Source organism: Dipodomys merriami, unplaced genomic scaffold (assembly GCF_024711535.1).
Source record: "Dipodomys merriami isolate MVZ:Mamm:240054 unplaced genomic scaffold, mDipMer1.0.p SCAF_682, whole genome shotgun sequence".
Classification (NCBI taxonomy): Eukaryota; Metazoa; Chordata; class Mammalia; order Rodentia; family Heteromyidae; genus Dipodomys; species Dipodomys merriami.
In genome coordinates, this window is record NW_027206271.1 from 473,784 (window position 1) to 489,336 (window position 15,553).

Below are 15,553 nucleotides of genomic sequence, written 5' to 3' on the forward strand. Positions count from 1 at the left end.
CCAGAATCAACTCCAATTTGATCAAAGACCTCGAAATAAAGACAGATTCCATAAAAACATTACAGAAAGGAATAAGAGAAACTCTAGGGCTCCTAGGCACAGGCCGAAATTTTCTTAATAGAGATCCAGAAGCACAACAAATCAAAGAATGTTTGGGCAAATGGGATTGCATGAAAGTGCAGAGCTTCTGCAAGGCTAAGAACATAGCTAGCAAGATTAACAGAAAGCCCACGGACTGGGAGAATATCTTCACTAGCCAAACAATGGACAAGGGTCTCATATCTAAAATATACTTAGAACTCAAAAAACTAAATCCCCAAAAACAAATCCTCAAAGAAACAATTGCCTGATTAAAAAATGGGCTAAAGACTTAGAGACTTCTCTGAAGAGGAAATAAGAATGGCCAATAGATATATGACAAAATGCTCAGCTTCTCTAGCCATAAAAGAATTCAAATCAAGATAACACTGAGATTCCATTTCACCCCAGTTAGAATGGCTATAATCAAGAAATATAGTAACCACAGATGCTGGAGGTGATGTGCCAAAAGGGAACACTACTGAATTGTTGGTGAGAGTGTAAACTGTTCAACCACTCTGGAAAGCAGTATGGAGATTCCTCAAAAGACTCCACAGATAGCTCCATTATGACCCAGCAATCCCACTTTTAGGCATTTACCCAAATGATCACAAATAATGTCATACCAAAGCTACCAGCACAATCATGTTTATTGCAGCATTATTTACCATAGCTAAGTTATGGAAAAAACCCAGATGCCCCTCAGTAGATGAATGGATCAAGAAAATGTGGTATATATACACAATGGATTGTTATGCCTCCATCAGAAAGAATGACATTGCCTCATTTGTTAGGAACGGGAGAGACTTGGAAAAAGTTATAGTTGAAGTAAGCCAGCCCAAGGAAACATAGGTCCCATGGTCTCCCTTTTTTGCAAAGACTAGTACATGTCTATGACAAACATAAGTCAAAGTCTATATACATATGACCACATGAGATAATGTTAAGCAAAATGTACCCCGACAGGGACACTGTTTTTTTTTTCTTTCTTGCTAGTGCTAGTGTTTTTAATGTACTTATAATGAACAATGTGAATGTTTGTTTCTCTTGTATGTACTTCCCCAACAGTATAAACCCTGTTTTACTGGATTTGATGCCAGTGTTCTGCAACTTGTATGTATATTTTTGTAATATGGGGACTGGAAGGAACGCTTAAATGAAGATACAGGCTGACCCATTGTGAAGACAAGATGCACAGGACACTATGTTGAAAACGAACTTTACAATGTGAGTGGGGTCAGGAGGTATTTGGGAGGTCGGTAGGGAAGTGATGGTTGAGGGAAAACAAAGGAGGAGGTAACAAATCTTGCTATGAAATGTACTCACTACCCTATTCATGAAAGTGTAGCCCCGGTGTACAACATTTTTACTATATATACATATATACATATATATATATATATATATATATATATTTATTTAAAGAAAACAAACTTTACAACTTTGGCTACAGAGTGGGTGTAGTTGGTGAGGTGGGAGGGAGGCGATTGTAAGGGGAAAACAGAGGAGGAGGCAACAATGCTCAATAGGAAATGTACTCATTACCTTGTTCATGTAACTGTAACTCCTGTGTACAGCAATTTTAAAATTAAAAACTTATGGTTCAAAGCAAGCCCTAGCAGGAAAGTCTGTCAAACTCTTATCTGCAACTAATCACCCGAAAACAGGAAGTGGAACTGTGGCTCAAGTGGTAGAGAGCTAAGCTCGAGCTGAGGAGCTCAGGATGTGTTAACCCCCATGCCCAGAGTTCAAGCGCAATGACCAATAAAAAGAAAAAAAAACTAAAGCATCAAACAACCTGAAGATGTTGTCCAGAATAATGAGTGGAGCATTATGCAGTTACATGACTTAGTCACTTACTACCCAGTTTACAAGGAGAGATGATGGGTGATTTTTGTGTGTACCAAAACCTGCAAAATTATTTTGCTCTTTCCCAAGCAGAGAGGAAGGGGGGAATGGAGTTGGGTAGAAGGTGTTTGGTGGCGTAGCCTTTTGGTTCAGTGATTGTTTTCTGGAGTCAAATTCAGAGAAATTCGTTTTGTAATCTTACTTGCATGGAGAGCAAAATCTTGCCATGGAAGTGGTCTTTATAATGTCATTAGCCAGGTCCCGTCCCAACCACCATTGGGTAATCCAAGTCTCACTTCAGGACCAAGATGCCTTGACGACAACTGATCCACTGGGCAGGTGGACGTAACCACAGCCAGAAAAGGCAGAAAGTGCCATGCTGAGTGCAGCAGACCACGCAGAGATTTTTTTTTTTGTGATTCTCATTTTGTATTACCACTTTGAGTCTGTACAATAAACCATGGATTTTATCTTTCTTCCCTCTCTTTGGATAAAGCTAATAAACACTCTGCCTCTAGTGAGGAACTTAACTCTTAGGTCTGGCCAATAATTTCCAGGATAGGGAATTACTATGGAAGTAGTGTATTTCGATCTTACGAGAAAACAGCCTTTTTTCCCTCTTAAATTTATTTATTGATAGGAAATTTTAGGGGCAATCTGTTTGGATTTTTAGATGAAAGGATTGTAGGAAACTATGTTCATAATCTGGATCCTCCTCACCTCAACACCTAAAATACAAATTTCACAACACTTTTACAAGAAACAATTCAAAAACCATACACTGGAATGCTCAAATACAGAACGTTTTACACAGCCCAGAATGTAACTCTGCTGTCTGAAAGTGGGGATCTTTTTGTATAAAGTAACAAGCCAATCCAAAAGAGCAGCCACGAATACCAGACATGAGTGTCAATGGCTGCTACTCCCCAGACAAGAAGCATGGAAGGGCAGCCGGAGCCCATGAGAGCAGTGCACAGAGGAAAGTTTCCATGCCAGCCTCGGCACAAAAGTTGGCATCACTCTGCCTAAGCCTGCCTTTCTTATCTTCTCCCCACAGCCAAGCAGAGTCATCTCCTGCTCCACGTAGGATAAATACTGTACAAGTGAATCAGGAGTGTGTCTTTTATTCACTGTGCACTCCGGGGCAGGTGGCCCCACCACAGTGTGTGTATGCACTCCCAGGGCTGAAGAGTCAGGGCCCAGGCCCATGGGGCAGGTGGGCACTAGATGTGTCAGTGGCATCTGCCATTCATACAGTGGCCACTGGGTGCTGCCCTAGCCCAACAGCAGGTACAACCTGATCTCCAACAGTCCCCAGGCCTGGCGCTTTAGAATGCTGGAGGTGGGTGGGCTGCAACTAGGTTCCTACTAGCTCAGCATGCCAGATAATGCAACTGCTGCCTGAATTACTAATTATTTTATGGAGCAGTTTTAATCAAAGTGATACACATTACTGTATGATATTTAATGTTATATCAATTAGTCTGTAGTATCCAAAAGACATTGAACTAGATACTAGCAAGAATGGACTTTATTGTTTGTATTTATAAGACCATAATGGCAAATTGAAATAAAAGTAAAATAAAATTGTTTTCCAAAAACACATTATTAAGTCTAACAAGTTGAAAAATTGCAAATGAAGTAACTGCAAATGAAGTTTGATAAAATGCACAAACTATATTACTTTAGTTACATTCAAAAGTAAAAAAAAAGAATGACAGAAAAAATACCTATTGGATATAAAATATTACAATTGTTTAACAGGTTGAAGTGATATAGGTTATGTATTTTGTTGAAATAAAATATAATATTTTTCTCTTAGTACTGTTTATCTCAGTGAAGGAAAACATTATAAATTGTAAATTATATATGTCGTGTTGCTTCTGGTCCCATAAAAGGGAGTGACATTTCCAATGGGAGTCCTGGGAAGTCACTCTCGCCCAGCCCATGTAGACCAATCAGAGTCTTTGTGGTGACCCTGAGGAGGTGTTGGGCACCACATTTCTGCTGCAGCAAGTGCAGCACCCATTGTGCAGCCAACAAGACTCCATCCGTGACCAAACCAAACAACACAGCCTCAGGGGCCAAAGCCAGGAGGAGAGGCAGGGCAGACCCCAAGTGCTGCTTTCCATCTGGGTGGCCTACACTCCCAAGGTCAGAACCATTTTCCTGCTTTGGATCCCAGCGAGAGAAGGTGAGCCTATTGCCTACAGACAGTGTGTCCCTAGAATGGCACCCACAGCCAGGCTCACGTGGACCAGGAAGATGATGGAGGGAAAGTGGCAATGAAAGGTGAGGGGCTTCAGGTCCCCAGTGCTGTGGTGAGTGTGCTGTAAGTCCAGGCTCCTCTGGTGATGATGAACATATGCTGGGATGGCCATGTAGCGGACCAGAAAATGGAGGTCTGTGGAGATGTTGAAGTGGCTCCAGGTATCTGAGCAGCTGCAGCTGTCACAAGCCCACTTGGAGAGGGACCAGCACAGGGCTCCAGTCCCCAGACTGGCATAAAGACTGGTGAGATAGACCCAGGCTGGGCTGCTCAGCCACCAGGGTGCTGTCTGTCTGCCCTGACTTTCTTCTCCCTTGGACTGTTCAGTATGCACCCAAGGGGGCAGGTGGTGACCTCAGAATGGAGTCTCCCTGGGATGACACTCACACCCAGGACCACTGCAGACCAGTACCAGCACAGCTGGAGGAGGAGAGGGTGGCAGTGGACTTGACTCCAACCCCATGCTTGCCGTCTCCTGGATGAAATCAGGGAAGCAAGGCTGGGAGGGGAGGCAGTCAGGGTGGGAAGTATGGGTAGGCTAAGACCCCCAGCCAGCCTCTGCAGTTCCACTCAGGCTCATCTGGCAGTGCTGTGGAGCATGTGCACACAGCCTCTCAATGTGCATACACCCCAAGACAGGGGGCCCCACTTCCCAACAGGTGACCTGAAGACGGAACCCACTCCCACAGGAACTAGTAAAATGGAAGTTCACATGGTGACACAGAAGGGGATTCAGGGCACAGCCTTGGTGTAGCACTGAACAGCTGACAAAAAAAGGAAAATCATCCCCTAAATATTTATATCAGTGCTAACTTACACTTTTAAAACAGTTTTAGGGCTCGGAAGGTGGCTCAGTGGTAGAGTGCTTGCCTTGCATTCATGAGGTCCTGGGTTCGATAACTCAGCACCACATAAGAAAAAAGAAAAAAGCCAGAAGTGGCACTATGGCTCAAGTGGTAGAGCGCTCGTCTTGAGCTGAAGAGCTGAGGGACAGCACCCAGGCCCAAAGTTCAGGCCCCATGACCGGACCAAAAACAAAACAAAACAAAACAAATAAAAAACAGTTTTACTTTCCTCTTGTCCTATAAGTTTTCTTCAGACCCTCTGAATTAACCAGAAATCTCCAGGATTTCTTCATGCACAGTAACACAAATGAATGTAGCTTCTATTTTTTTTTAATTAAGGAAGGTTTCATTTAGTTATTTCCCATATATGATACATGAAAAAGAAATCCTGAGGTGAATCTGTAAAACAGCAAACTCCAGATGTCTTCTGAACTCCTCAATGCAGAAATGTGGAGCAGTGCATGCCTTCAGAATAAAGTGATCTAGCAACAGGTACTTACCCACATTGTCATTGGGCTAGCTGTCTCTCTGATTAAAAAATAATCCTGCCACACACATGCATATAACTTATGAAGAATGTTTTCCAACATTCTTCTTGTTATATTGCACTTATCTTTCTCCTCCTGTCTCCTGTCCTCCTCTTTCCCCTGGTCAATTTTCCTATTCCTTCCCACATTGTCCCCTCTTCTTTCTCCCTTTTTCCTCCTCCTCCTCTTTCTCCAGTTCTTCCTTTCTCCTCTGTTTCCTTTTCCTTCTTCTCACCCCTTCATTGCCCTTTTTATTTTCTTTTTCTCCTTCCCTTTCACTTTCTTCTACTTCTTCTTTATGGTCCTGGGGCTTGGAATCAGGGCCTTGTACTCACAAAGCAGATGCTATGCTGCTTACGATAAGCCTCCAGTCTGGGTTTCATTTAAATGACACTTATTTGTGATTATTTTAAGTACCACACCCAGCATAGCTTTTAATTCAGGATAAAATTCATTTTACATATTCTATATAATAACTATATGCTACTCACATGTTGTGGCTAATGGGTTTTGATTATGCTCTGGGCTTCAGATAAATTCTTCAGAAACAATGTGTTTGAAGGCACTCTAATTGTGATTCTGTGTAACTCCCAATTAATGAACTGGTTACTTTCCATCTTGCAAAAGTGACTTCCATATTACTCCTAATTCAATGAACTGTCATTTTGTGGCAGCACTCACAGTAATAGTGGGGGATCAGAAAATTAAATCGACTGGAAAACCCCTGGCTATTTAGTAAGAAGCCAGAAAAAGACTTGTGGCTCAGTGGTTTAGCGACATCCTTGCACAGAATAATCAGTTGAAAGGACCTAGGCTTGAATTGAAGATATGTAGGGGGTGGATACACACACACACACACACACACACACACACACACACACACACACACAACACACACACACAAACACACACACACAATTCTCAGCTAGAGCAAGTAGAGTATCTGTTTCTCAGTAACATGTCTGAGTTTCTTTCCTATGTGTTTGGATATTTTGAAAGCTACATCATCAACTTCCTTAATTTCAATAAATAACGCTGTATTCACTACTATTTCTTCCTGGTTGGAAAATATTTTAAGACACATTTTCGTGTTGAAAGTTGAGTTTGTTCCCAATATGCTGACTCTCTTGGATTGTAAGAAAATTAATAATTCTGCCTTTAATTCATTAGCTCATAAGTTAAGTTATATGCTTCACCTAGGAGTTAAATTGATGCTCAGTGGGAAGTGTTTGAAGTCACTTGTCTGAAGTTTTAAAGTGGAGTAAAAATTGCAAAGAAACCCGAGGTAGTGAAAGCGAGAGACAGATGAAAAGAAATTGAAAATGAACTTCAAACTCCTCTTCAGACCAATTATATTACAAAGGCCTGCCCTTGAACTGAGTTTGTAAAGCTTCTTCTCATTAGCAGGCACTCTTCACACTGAGCCACACATCTAAGCCCTAAAGACTTTCATTAGAGAGAGGCATTCCTGGATCTTGAACTCAGGGTCTGGCCTCTATCCTTGAGCTTCTATTGTTCAAGCATTTTAGCACTTGAGACACAACTGCACTTCTGTCATTTGGTAGGTAATTCAAGCTAAGAGTCTCAAAAACTTTCCTTCCAGGCTGGCTTCAAACTGGGACCCTCAGATCTCATCTTCTGAATTGCTAGATTTTTAGGTATGCACCACATCTACCAAAAGCCAGGAGTTTCAATGAGGCTCTTATTTCCAATAAAATTCTCTAACACACACACACACACACACACACACACACACACACACACACACACACACACAAGAAAAAATTTGAGCTACTGCACACGTGTTATAAAGAGTGTAAACCTGTAGCAAAAACACGCTGGGACAGTGGCCAGGCCCTAAGTTCAAGTGCTAGAAGCAACAGAAAAATAATAAATTCATTAATTAAAATTTAACAATGTCAAACCAAAAAATAAAAGGCAAAAATTAGTTGGAAGAAAAGAGGCATTAAGGGGATAGAGAGGCCTGGCTAAGTTAGTAGAACCATGGAGTGAAAGCATTAGTTGGCCTTTGGGAGTCCTGGTCTTGGACTTAAAATATATAGAAAAAAGAAAAGCAAGTAAGGCTTCTACAATGAGCCTGGCAGTAGTAGCTCACATCTGCAATCCTAGCTACTAAAAATCAGCAATCTGAGGATCACAGTCTGTCCAGGAGGGAATTCCTTCTTTCTTCTTGCAACCAGCAGACAGGCAGCATCAGCCCTGTGCCTGTACCACAACTGGACCCCTCTGCCCACATAACTCCAGAAACCAGAAACACACCCAACTGGACCCAACAGCAAAATCCAATGCTTCTTCAACTGGATTCAGAGCCCAGAGGCACTTCCTGCGTTTAGTTACACCATGGTTTTGCTGCTCCAGAGCAACTAATGATACAGACCCTTGCTTCATAACTCCACTCTACCTTACCTCGCTGGCTACCTTGGTTTAGGAGCCTGGCACACCCTTCTAGGAGCAGAGACTTCAGCCCCGCTATTTTCTGAAAACACATTCAGATAATTTTTATTTTCTAGTTACCCCAACTAAATGGAATTAAAATCTGTGTTCAGAATCTGCTTCTACTTCCTTTTTCTGGATAGCCACCATTTTCTACTGGTATATTGTGGTCAGTAAATAATCTTTACATAAATAATGCATTCTTAATTATGACTTCAACAATGAAGGCTCAATTTATCTGATCATATCCTCCCAAGATTCCCGTTATCCTACCATTTCCTTGACAGTAATGAAACAGAGAGAGTTGAATGAAAATACACGACTCCACAATTAACAAGACACTTCATTCCCAGTCTCACATATATTTTGCTGATAGAGACCCCTGAGAGAGGATGCAAAGCCTTTAAGAAGTGCAGAAAGGAGACAGAGGGAGAAGAAAAGCAAGAGGGAAAAGAGGGAGAGAGTACACCAAGCCAATAGGGATAGGTTTACCTCAGGCAGAGGTTTGGCAGGTTTTCAGTGGATTCCTTCCACGAATTCAAAATTTGGTAACAGTACGCTAGGGAAATCGACATCCCAGTAAGTCCTAATGAGCCATATTTAGGTTTGACCATGAGATCAAGGATTGTAAAGGGTCTTCCTGAATGGAGAAAAGAATATGATAGGAAGGATCATGAAAAACTTTGCCCTAAAATACAGCACATGATTTAATGAAATAAGTTGAAATAATGTAGGTAAGACATTTAGATATTGTATTTTGATAAGGGATATTTGTTTATAATGACACATGTATTACTCTGTATATGAAATACATTTTCACAACGCTATAAAAGTATCAAATAAAATATTAGAATCATATGGATGTCTAGATGGATGTCTAGAACCAATTATTAATATCACATACTCTAACAAAGCTTTCCTAGGAGGTTTCTCCAGTTTATCATGAATTTTGTTGATCCTTGATTTATTTTCCAGAAGAGTAAGTTTTTGAGAGTCTGAGTAAATTCCGAGTGGTGCTACTGCATTTGTTTCATATTAAGAATTGATAATATTACTCTCCACCTCTCAAGGAAGAGAGAGAGATAGAGAGAGACAGAGAGAGAGAGAGAGAGAGAGAGAGAGAGAGAGAGAGAGAGAGAGAGAGAGAGAGAGAGAGAGATGCAGTCATTAATGCATTTTCTCTGGGTGATAGACAATATTTAATCATTGTAAAGGATCTTTCCTACAACTATATGTAAATGATTACTTTATAACTGAGAAAAGTAAGCTACAAAAGATGGAACATTTTTCTTTTTACACATAGTTTTGGTGATAAATCACCAACTGTAAGAAGTAAATCTACATAGCTGTACTCATTAAGACATTAATGAGATTAATACTTTAATTTCTTGCTTTTTGTACATGTCCTGGCATTGATATCAGGATCTGGGTAATGTTTTTGAGTGTTTTATAATCACTCAATTTTTAATGTTATTATGGAGGTGATGTAAGGAGGGGTTACAGTTGCACAATCAGGTAATGGGTGAATTTTTTTAGGTTAATGTCAAACATTCTCTCCCTGATCTTTTTTTTTTTTTTGGTTAAAATTAGCACTCTACCACACTTGGGCCACAGCTCTACTTCTTCTCTTTTGTTGTTTCATTTGAGATAAAAGTCTCACAGACTTTTCTGGCTGAGCATGTTTGAACTATTAGCCTCCCATGTAGGAAGGATTACAAGTGTTAGCACTTGGTACCTGGAATATTATTCTTTAAAGGGACATAAAACTATACTAAAATATATAATTTTCTGGAAATGTAGTCTATGATTCAAGTAGCAGAGGTAGTCCTTCTAGAAATGTTTCTGAATGAGGATGGCCAGAGAGATTTAACTCCTTCTCTAATGTAAGCCTTTCTTTTCATTGATCTGTATTTCTTTCGAGTGTATAGGATTGGTATTTACTTCAGCTGACCTTTAAAGAAACAGAAAATCTAGGATTAAATCATAATAATAAATTGCAGAGAATCTGCAAGGCAAAGAACATAGCTAGCAAGATCAATAGAAATCCCACTGATTGGGATAAGATCTTCACTAGCTTACAACGGACAAAGATCTCATATCGAAAAAATACCTGGAACACAAAAAATTGAATCCCCCAACAACAAATCCTCAAAGAAACAACTGCCTAATGAATAAGTGGGCTAAAGACTTAAACAGAGACTTCTCTGAAGAGGAAGGAAGGATAGCCTTTAGACACATGAAGAAATGCTCAACCTTTCTAGCCATAAATCAGCAGTGAGATACCACCTCACCCCAGTTAGATTGGCTATGATCAAGAACTCTAATAACAACAGATGCTGGAGGGAATGTGGACAGGAGGGAACCTTACTTCATTGTTGGTGGGAGTGTAAACTTGTTCAACCATTTTGGAAAGTAGTATTGATGCTCCTCAAAAGACTCAACATAGAGCTCCCCTAAGACCCAGCAGTCCCATTTTTGGGCACTTACCCAAATGATCACAAACAAGACTATACTAAAGCTACCAGCATAACTATGTCTATTGCAGCATTACTTACCATAGCTAAGATATGGAACCAACCCAGATGCTCCTCAGTGGTGAATGGATCAAGAAAATGTGGTATATATACACAATGGAATTCTATGCCTCCATCAGAAAGAATTACATTGCCCCATTTGTTAGGAAATGGAAAGACTTGGAAAAATTATATTAAGTGAAATAAGCCAGGCACAAAAAACATAGGTCCCATGGTTTCCCTTATTTGCAACAACTAGTTTATATCTGAGACAAGCAGAAAAGTTCAGATAATTTGATGTTAGGTGAAATGAACCCCAAGATAAGTATTCAAACGTTTATTTTTCTTTCATGCGATTATTTCTAACATTTTTATAAGATGATTTCTTTGTTGCTTTGTATTTCCCTTACCCACATATAATCTCTGCTTTCACTGTAGTTGATGTTGGTATAATTTGTGGAGGAGAAGGGAAAACACAAATCATTTAAATAGTGATACAGGTGGACCAATTGGAACAATGAGATGTACAAGTCATAATGTTTAAAAACAAACTTTACAACTTTGGCGGGGAGGAGGGAGGCGGGGGGGGGGAGTTACGAAGGAATGGGAAGGGGAAAGAAAGGAGGAGGCAACAATGCTTGATAAGAAATGTGCTCATTACCTTGCCCATGTAATTGTAACCCCCCCATACGGTATTTTCACAATAAAAAATAATAATTTAAATGGCAGTTTATCTAGAACTTCACTATAAAACTGATTACATTTCTTCTCATTAAATGTTTGGAAGAACAGCTCATTGTTTCTCATATTCATTGCCAGGGAAGAAGCGGGGAGTGTACACAAAAGGAATTTTCAGTACTTCAGCCAGCAGTTCTCCAGAGGGAACCAGGGGGTCTGCTAGCAGGACATCAAATTTTATTGTTTAAAACCATGTCTTTACAAAGGATTTCAAAAACAACAGAAAATTCTACAGAAATGCTTTGCGATATTGAATAAAATTTCCAGAATAAGTATTTTGGGAACTCATCTGTGCATTCATTGACCCATTGTTTGAAATGACTTTCAAATCCTTCATATTCAAAGACATTTGGAAAATCTCAAATTTAAAAGGGGATGATTTTCTGGAATCCACATGAATGGCAGCAGAGAATGTCCAGACAGTGATCTCGTGGCCTCTCTGCATGAGCTCATGCAGGATCATCTTTGCATTGACCCAAAGGCTGTACCAATGTGACATTAACTAGAATTCTCTGTCCTATTAAGGCGAACATAAAGAGAAAATGAACATGATTCATTAGCTACCTTTTATGCTTAAGAACACCTTGGGAAGAACACCTTGAATTCTATTTTTATTTGAAATATGGCTAGGTAAACAGACTGAATTTTTAATTTTATATAATTTTGCTTAATTTAAGTATTGTCATTCACAGGTTTGTGTCGGGCTACTCAACTGAGTAGAACAACTCTGGCCTCTGATGAATTCACTAGAATACCTCCAAAGTCATCTAGGAATACAAGCCATGGAAGTCATTCAGCTTTTCACTAGTCACAGTAAGAAACAATAAAATAGGAAAATAAATAAAACTTACAATAAAAAACACCAAAGGAGCTTTAATCAAAATTCAGTATAATTTATCTAGTATTTAAACGTTAATCTTCAGAATTCATCATTCTGAGTAGCTAGGATTACAGATGTGAACTACTCTCAGGTGTTTGTTAGTTTTTTTTTAATACCAAGACAGCAGTGTATTTTATATTAGACTCATCTCCTGCCTGCACTCAGCTGTCACTTGGACCTAAGTACTATTATAATGTATGGGGTACCTCTAGACCTACTTTGTAGTTGCTAGGAACTACAAGGAGTAGAGAAATCAGCTAGAACTCACCATAACAAAATAAAAGATGAACCTGTGTGCAGATGGATCACACATGTAAACCTTACTACTCATGAGTCTGTGATCTGAGGACTGCAGTTCAAAGCCAGCCCAGTTAGCAAAGCTTATGAGATTATTTTTTTGTTTCTTTTTTTTTATTGTAAAAATAACATACAGAGGGGTTAAAATTACATGGCAAGGTAATGAGTACATTTCTTATCAAGCATTTTTCGGTCCTCCTTTATTTCCCTTTACCATCCCTTCCCAACCACTCTACCCCAGTACACCTCTCACCCACTGCCGAAATTGTAAAGTTTGTTTTTCGACATAAGGACCTGTACATCTCATTTAAAAAAATGTTTTTTATCCCTTCCCCTCCACGAAGTACACCAGTATCAAATACAGTGAAAACTGGTTATACTGTGGGGGAGGGACATACAAAGCAACAAAGAAATCATCTTATAAATATGTTAGGAACAATCACAAGAAAGAAAAGAACATTTAAATTCTTATTTTGGGGTTCATTTCACCTAATATCAACTTAACTGACTGTTTCTGCTTGTCTCAGACATATACTAGTTATTGCAAATAAGGGAAGGGTTGGACCTAGTGTTTCTTTGGGTCTGGCTTATTTCACTTAATATAATTGTTTCCAAGTTTTTCCATTTCCTAACAAATGTGACAATGTCATTCTTTCTGATGGAGGCATAGAATTCGTTTATGTTTATATACCACATTTTCTTGATGAATTCATCTACTGAGGGGCATCTGGGTTGGTTCTATTTCTTAGCTATGGCAAATAATGCTGTAATAAACTTAGTTGTGCTGGTAGATGTAGTATGGTCTGGTTTGTTTTCACTGGGGTTAATGCCCAAAAGTGGGATTGCTGGGTCATAGGGGAGCTCTATGTGAAGTCTTTTCATGAACCTCCATAATGCTTTCCAACGTGGTTGAACAAGTTTATACTCCCACCAACAATGAAGTAAGGTTCCCTTCCGTCCACATCCCCTCCAGCATCTATTGTTATTAGAGTTCTTGATTATAGCCATTCTAACTGGGGTGAGGTGGTATCTCAATGCTGTTTTGATTTGCATTTCTTTTATGGCTAGGTAGGTGAGCAATTCTTCATGTGTCTGTTGGCCATCCTTCTTTCTTCTTCAGAGAATTTCTTTTTAAGATTTAACCCACTTATTAATTGGGCAGTTGTTTCTTTAAGGATTTATTGTTGGAGGATTTAATTTTTTGAGTTCCAATTATATTTTAGATATGAGACCCCTGTCCGTTGTATGGCTAGTGAAGATCTTCTCCCAATTCTTGAGCTTTCTATTGATCTTGCTAGCTAAGTCCTTTGACAAACAGAAGCTCTGCAATTTCATGCAATCCCATTTGTCCAAACTTTCTTTGATTTGTTGTGTTTCTGGGTCTCTATTAGAATATTTCAGCCTGTGCGAAGGAGACCTAGGTCGTTTTCTATTCCATCCTGCAATGTTCCATTGTCTACTTTGACTCCTAGGTCTTTGACCATTTGGAGTTGATTCTTGTGCAGGGTGACATACAGGGATCTAGCTTTAGTTTTCTACAAGTGATTAACCAATTATGCTAGCACCGTTTACTGAAGAGGCTGTCTTGCATTCTATTTTTTAGCTCCCTTATTGAAGATTAGATGGCTATAGCTCTGTGGGTTTATTTCTGGGTTTTCACTTCTATTCCATTGGTCCTGAGGTTTGTTCTTGTGCCAGTACCAAGCTGTTTTGATTACTATGGCTTTGTAGTAGAGTTTGAAATTTGTTATTGATATTCCTTCAGCACTGTTCTATTAGGATCGTTTTTGCTATTCAGGGTCTTTTATTGTTCTATATGAATTTTTGGATTGCCTCTTTTTCCTTGAAAAATGAGGTAGGAATTTTGATAGGTATCATATTGAATTTGTAGATAGCTTTAGGAAGTATTGCCATTTTCATGAGGTTGACACTTCCAATCCAGGAGTATGGGAGATTTTTACACTTTCTAAGTTCTGTTTTAATTTCCTTTTACAGGTTTTTAAAGTTTCCATTATATAGGTCCTTCAATTCTTTGGTTAAATGAATTCCTAAGTATTTTATTTTTTGTGGAGCTACTACTAATGGAGTTGCTTTCCTGATTTCAACCACGCTTTGCTCATTGTTGGCATACATACAGAATAGCCATTAATTTTTGACAGTTAATTTTATACACTGCTAGATTGCCAAAGTTTTGAATCAGCTCGACTAATTTGGGAATGGAGTCTGTGGGATTTAAGTATAGATCATGTCATCTGCAAAGAGGGAGAGATTTACTTCATCGTTCCCTATTTGGATCTCTTTTATGTTGCCATCTGGTTTTATTGCTGTAGCTCGGCATTCTAATACTAAATTGTAGAGAAGTGGAGAGAGTGGAATTCCTTGTCTCGTTCCTGAGTTAAGAGGAAATGGCTTTAGTTTTTCACTATTAAGAATAATGCTGGCTGGAGGTTTGTCATATACAGCACTTATTGTATTGAGGAATGTTCCCTCTATTCTTATTTTTTTCCAGAACCTTCATTATAAAGGGGTGTTGGATCTTGTCAAATGCTTTTTCTGCATCTATTGAGATTACCATGTGGCTCTTATCCTTGCTCCTGTTGATGTGATGAATTATATTATTTGATTTGCATATATTGAACCAGGTTAGCATCCCTGAAATGAATCCTGTTTGATCGTGTTATATGATTTTTTGGATGAATTGTTGAAGTTGATTGGGCCAAATTTTGTTGAGAAGTTTTGCATCAATGTTCATCAAAGAAATGGGTCTATAGTTCTCTTTCTTTGATGAGTCCCTGCCTGGTTTTGGGATGAGGGTTATGATGGCATCATAGAATGTGTTCGGTAGTGAACTTTCTCTTTCAATTTCATTGAGGAGTTTGAGGAGCATTGATGTGAGCTCTGCGTTGAAGGCCTTGTAGAATTCTGCTGTAAATCCATCTAGTCCTGGGCTTTTCTTGGATGGGAGGTGTCTTATTGCTGTTTATATTGCAATGCTTGGCATGGGCCTGTTAAGATGGTTGACCTCATCTTGTTCAGTTTCGTCATGTCAATATTTGTTAGGAAATCGTCCATTTCTACCATGTTCTCAAACTTATTAGCATGAA